Here is a 6526-nt window from a genome sequence, read left to right as displayed (position 1 = left end):
AAATCCATTTCTTCTTCCTCCTGGACACCCAAACGCCATTTCCCAGCCTGCCTTGCAGTTGGAGGAGCCACACGATGAGTTTCTGGGTACTGTGGGACATGCGTCGCTTCTCCCACTCAGCCCACGGCCATATCATCGCTCTGCACCTAGCAGGTTAGCAGAATCACAAAACAGAAGGAGCATGGGCCCTTAATATCCTTCCCACGTGGAAGGCCGCCCATTGAATACTCACTTGGACCGTTCCATGGGTGAAGCAAACCTTTATGGTGTTAAGCCATAAGATTTGTTATAGCAGCTGGAGCCCCCCACAAAATTCCACAAGCCCATGAGCATTGCTGTTCCCATCATCATTTCCAAATGAGGATCTTCGAGCAGAAAGCTATCCCAAGGCCACAACTAGTAAGTGCTAGCGTCAGGAATCAAACCCAAGCCGTTCGGCCCCTGAGCTCGTGAGGGCATCTGCTAGTTCTTTCCTATACAGGGTTGTGGGGGATTGAATGAGACAGCGCATGCCCAGTGCTAGCACAGTGACTGACACTTAATGCTCTTACTGTTCACTATTGTGATGAGTGTCCTGTGGGGCTTCCCAGACTTCTTACAGCCCTGCCCTACCACTTTCCCACTGCTCTATTCCCATGCTGACCCTTGACTCACCCTCTCTGTGTCTCCGACAATCTCCAGGGAATGTACTTCCTATCTACCTGCCTTCTTTTCTTGGTGCAATTATAGGTGTAGTAGATTGAGGTTCCATGTGCAAGCTGGAACCACATGCGTTGCCTGTGGAACGAGGCTGATTGCACCACAGCGAAGTTTTTGTTGGTTTTTATCACCAGCTTGCAAGACCCTCTCATAGGTTTGTGAATCCGATTGGAGGGTGAATCAAAGTTGCGGGCGGAGGGAATAGTTCATATGATAGAAGACAAAACCGAGACTCTAAATGTTCTCAACAGGCCGGAATGATGGGGCCAAAGCCAAGGAGAAATTTAATGGAGAAAAACAAATGGCAGATTCTTAGAAGAAAAGGGCCAGAAAGGTCATTGACTGGAAGCTTCTGATTAAATCCTTGACTAGCTGGATTCCCTCCCTCTTGATTTTTACTATTCTAGTCACACCTGTTTCTATCTGATGATCTCCAGGCGTGTGAAGAAATTACTGTATCTGTTTTAAAATCTTGTTAAACTCCAATTAAGTGCACTGGGCTGGCTTAGATTTTTAAACCCCAAGCCTTTAAAGTGGATGTCTCCGAAGCAGACTGGTATGTAATCCCGAGTGTGTGATCTCTGCTTTGGAAAGTGTTTAGTGAGTCAACTTCAGCGTTGTTTGGTATCGATTAGAACAGTGGTCCTGATGGGGGTGCCACTGGGAATCTACAGGTTAGCTAGTCACTCTGTTCTAGTTGTCCGAAGAAAAGGAGCCACATAAATGCGTATTCTTCTAGTAAACTAGAAGGCAGGTAATTAGGACCAATCTACTAGTCTTCCGTGAGAGAAATATGAGCAGGTTTGATATCTGGCAAAGTTGCTAAAAACCTCAGGCCCTCCAAAACGGTCTAGCGTTACAAGACTCAGATAAAAAACAAACAAACAAACAAAAAAACAAAAACAAAAAACAAGACTCAGATCATTTCCACTTCATCTAGTGGGAGACAAAGGGGTAGACTGAGTGGCAATGTGATCACTGCTAATTAAAATACAGATCTGCTCTTTCTTAAATTGAGCTAGGCATCAGTCTCTGGTCTTGCCTCCTAAACCACAGTCTCCGAGCACATGGCCTAGGAACCTGCATTTTTAGTCCTAAGATAGTTCTCATGCATATGTGAGCCTCTGGAATAGAAAGAAAATACCTCTAAATATTCCTGTTTCTTTATAGAAATAGAAAACTCACCATTTGAAGCAATGGTTTTTGTTCTACTAACACTAGTTTATGCTGCTCTGGTTTTATTAAAGATTTGTCTTTTTATACAAAAAATAGAATTGAGGGGAAAAAGTGCATTCAATACCCTATAGAAAGCCTAGTGGTTTGGATTCTAAACCCATAAACCAGGGCACTTCCCTGCACCCCTGCTTCATTGGATGACAGAGTGAGTACCCAGTAGAAAACGAGTACCCAGAAGAAAAAGGATTCAAGGCTGCTGGGTGTGTGAGCCCAACCTCTGGTCCTAAGAAATATTCACAGTAGGAATGACCAAGTCAAAATGCAAAGTCCAAAAAAAAAAAAAAAAAAAAGCAAAGTCCATGTCCTTCCCAATTATTTTTACTGTGGGTCGGCTAATGTTTGAATGTGTCTTATCTGCTCAGCTGTCATCATCGAGTGTGCGCCAATACGTGTGCTCATTATATTGAGTGAGAGGGACTCCTTCCTCCTGTGTCCCTTTGCTCTGTGGCCTCCTTTTTGCCTTGGGGGAAATTCTGGGCAGGTCTTAAGATTTTCCTGGTACTTGCAATCACAAGAACTGATTTCTTCTCATAGTGAATATGTCCAGTCTCCTATAATAATGAACTCCACTTAGAGCTCTGCTCCTCCTCCAGCTCTTCCGCCCCCAGTACAGGACTGAGGGAAAGGGTGGCTGCTTCTCTCTTTTCCCCACTGGCTCTGCCCGACTAGCTAGCTGCTGTTACTGGCCCTGGTGAAAGGGATGGGAAAGGATTAGGGGGAAAGAGTCCATTTTCTGGCTGCTGTAAATGTGGTGGTCTCGGCCTTGTAGAATTTCAAAGCTGACTCCTCATTCAAGGCTTTCTACTGTGGTTTCTCTGCAATTCCCCACTGGAACCTTCTACTGCCCTTCCAATGAGCCAGGCGATGGCTCCTCCCAATGGCCACTTAAGCCTCCAGCACTCAGGCTTTAAGGCCAGGGGTCCACCCTTCTGCTGGGTCAGTTTATCCTCTGGCAGTGCTCCTGGGCCAGGTCCCTTGGAAGATGGCTCCAGGTCGTCCTCTAGCGTGTCACACATTGATTCCACCAGGAAACATCATTGCCCTATAGTTAGTGCATGTTGCTTCCAGGGCAGTTCTTTCATCCTCCTTCTCTCTCCTGCCTTCTTAAGCCTTTTGCTCTTACATTTTTCAGGGATGTAGTACATGCTGGCTCCCAATATGCCCCAGAACGAGGCCAGGCTTCCAGGTAATCCCTAGCAATCCCCGCTGACTTGAGAGGAGGGCAAAGCACCAACATTCTCTGCAAAGGAATGGTGTCCTTGGTACTTCAAGGCCTTCTCTGTCACAGGACGGATGATGGACTAACTCTGGCAACACTGGTTTAATCTCCTAAGGAGTCCTACCTGTGACCTAAGACCCATCAGGACATGGGGGGCAGGACACATATTACATTGCTCTCTACCTTTGGGGATTCAGCGTAAAGAGGGGACCTCAGGAAGGGCAGGATTAAACATTCTGTTATGCGTGTGTAAGTATAGACGTGTCTGCATGTGCCAACTGGGCGCAGGACAGCAGAAAAACTGATCAAGATGTTTTCTTGAGGAAACAGCATGAGTGAGGATGGATATGAAGGCATGTGGTAAGTATGAAGTGATGAAAATTGTCCATGCTATTCTCTGGTATTTGTGTGGGACTCAAACTGGTGGGCGGAAGAGCAGAGAATCTGAGAAAATAGGGAGGAGAAAACCACTGAAGGTGGTAGAAGGCGTGGAAAGTTTCTACAAGAACAAGGGGACAAAGGATATCAAGAAATTAAATGAGCCCTTTAGAGAAAGCCAGTAGAGAAGGGAAGCTTGCACCCAGCACAAATGGGGCCGGTCCAGCTCCTCTGCGATCCTGGCAATCAGCCCGACTTGGAGCCCCCCATCCTCCTGGGCCACCTGCCTGGCACGTCACAGACCCTTAGGGGACACTGTTTCCTATCACTGGCACCATCATCTCTGTCGTCCTCCCCATTTCTTTTGAAAACCACTGGACTAGGTGATCTCGAAGGTCCCATCCAACTCTGAGTCCAGAAGGCACTTTATGATCCAAAGACATCCCAATGATGGAACCTAGCCCCAAAACCTTCTTTTGCAGCAGCTCCAACCTGAGTGTAACCTGAGATTGAACTCAGAAATGAGGCAGTGTCTCCAGTAAAGCAAAAAGACTTCACTTTTTTTTTTTTAACGATTTTATTTATTCATGAGAGACACACACAGAGAGGCAGAGACACAGGCAAAGGGAGAAGCAGGCTCCCTGGGGGGAGCCTGATACGGGACTCGATCCCGGGACCCTAAGATCTGAGCCAAAGGCAGATGCTTAACCACTGAGCCACCCAGGGGCCCCAAGACTTAACTTCTTAAGAATGTTTATTTATAAGGCAGAACCCAGCTGGGACTTGCCATCACCTGGAGTCTGCTGAGCGGTGTTGGTCAAGGTAACAAGGGTATCCGGGGTTGGCCGGTATTGCCAAGGCCGAGGGCTGGAGCTGCGGCATGCTAAGGGAACTTTCTAGTGTAGTTATTCCAGACAGCGGGCTAGAGAACCACTAAAATAAGCTGAATCCCAGTGAAGGGAGCACCGGGAATCCCTGGGAGCAAGGACAAGAGGACATAGGGCGAGAACTGAAAGAACAGATCTCTAAGAGCAGAGACCAGAAGGTGCTCCGTAGGCCTGGATGGTTCCGAGAACTTCGGGGTGTGGGTTGGGAGCCTTGGAGAGGTAGAGGGGAGACAGCACCACTCACTGCCTTCCCCCAGGTCCTGGGAACCTGGCCAAAGGGACCCAAAACGGGGTGGGAGCTGAGGGTGCCTGGAAAGGGCATTGAACCCCCAGGGAGATATTTGGGTGAAATGAGCACACCATCACCACCACCGTCCGGGTAGCTGCCGTGATGACGTGGCTTCCCTACGTGGCCGGTCGTGTCCAACTTGTCACTGCAAAGCTGCACCGTGAGCGTCAGCTGCTCCACTCAGTTCCTCTGAACAGCGGAAAGGTCAACTGTGCTCGTTAAGGGACAGGCTTGGGTGGAGGGGGGCCGTGAGGAGGGGGCCGGCGGCAGGAGGTCCCCAAGGTGCCCAAGGAAAAAGCCTCCATCTGGGATGGCCTCGGGGATATCCTATTAGGGTGCCCTGCAGACTCAGTCGCTTCCGGAGAAGTCTCAGGTGCGGCCCAGAGTGAGGAAGAACAGGGGAGAAGAAACGCAAAAGACACAACCAGAGGAAGAGAGGCGGACAAAGTGGAGGCTGCCTTGATGGAGTTGAAGGGTGAAGGCCCTGGAGGCTGGAGGCCATCAGGATGCTGGGGGGGGGGGGGGGGCGGCTGCACCAAGGGAGTTACTGTGAGCACTGCCCGCCCCACCTGTGCCAGGACTTGTCCACGCACCCCCCCCAGAGGCTTCCCCTGAGTGCTTCTATCCCCCCCACCTGCTCCGCCTGCTAAGGGCCGCCAACCTGAGAGGCGCTGCCGAGCACTCAGAGGAAAGCGGGAAGAGGGTTTGGTCTTTTGTGGCTGATTCTGTGCCCCGTGCTGCTCCCCAGCAGCCCTCCCCGCGCCCCAATCACAGCCCTGCGCCCTCCGCCCCACTGCGCGCCCCTTGGTCTCCTCCTTCCCAGTGCAGGGATGTTCTGGGCCAGCGAGACCCTGCGGGGGAGGGAAGGGCTGTGGCCAGGTAAGCTCAGGTGTGTGTGTGTGGGGGGGGGCTGTGGCCAGGTAAACCCAGGTGTGCTCAGGTGCACCTCCTCTCAGGTCTCTGCCTCCTGGGTTTGGGGGCAGGGAGGGGGGTTGCAGTCAGGTAAGCCCAGGTGTGCTCAGGTGCACCTCCTCTCAGGTCTCCACATCCTGGGTTTGGGAGCATGAGGGCAGGGAAGGGGTGCAGTCAGGTAAGCCCAGGTGTGCTCAGGTGCACCTTGTCTCAGGTCTCTGCCGGCACAGTGGGGGCTGCTGCAGCCAGGTAAGCCCAAGTAGGCTCAAGTGCACCTCCTTTCAGGTCTCTGCCTCCTGGGTTTGGGACAGATCAGCTGCCCGGGAAGGGGGACCAGGGGGCAAGTGTGCCTCTCATGAAGGGAGACTGAAAAGTGGGAGCTCGGTTCAGGGGACCGAAGCCTCACGTGCCAAGGGGCTCACCTGTTCTTTCCCCGGCAGTTGGCTCTGCCCTATAGGGGTCTCCGCTTTCCCTCCTTCTGCTCCCATCACCTCCCTTCTCTGTCCCCACTCCCCGTGGGAGACCATGGGGGGGGTCCTGCTCCCCCAGGGGGTGAGCTCGGGCTCCCAGTGCCCAAGGAGGGCTCCTTTCCCCAGGCTGCTGCCCAGATGGGGTGGGGGGCTCTTAAAGGCACCCTGCCCCCTTTCTGCACAGCCCTCCCCCCTCCCTTGTCAGCTCTCACCCTCTGCTATTTGGCTCCCCCACCCCTTTCCTCCTCCTTGATTTTCACCTTTAGTTCTCTTCTCTCTCACATTCACAGGCTTTGCTTGCCTTTCCCTCTCCTTATTTTCCTTCTTTCCTCTTTATTTATTCATGAGAGACAGAGACACAGGCAGAGGGAGAAGCGGGCTCCATGCAGGGAGCCTGACATGGGACTCGATCCCGGGTCCCCAGGATCACACCCTG

Source organism: Canis lupus, chromosome 16 (genome assembly GCF_011100685.1).
Source record: "Canis lupus familiaris isolate Mischka breed German Shepherd chromosome 16, alternate assembly UU_Cfam_GSD_1.0, whole genome shotgun sequence".
Taxonomy (NCBI): domain Eukaryota; kingdom Metazoa; phylum Chordata; class Mammalia; order Carnivora; family Canidae; genus Canis; species Canis lupus.
This window is presented reverse-complemented; position numbering follows the sequence as displayed.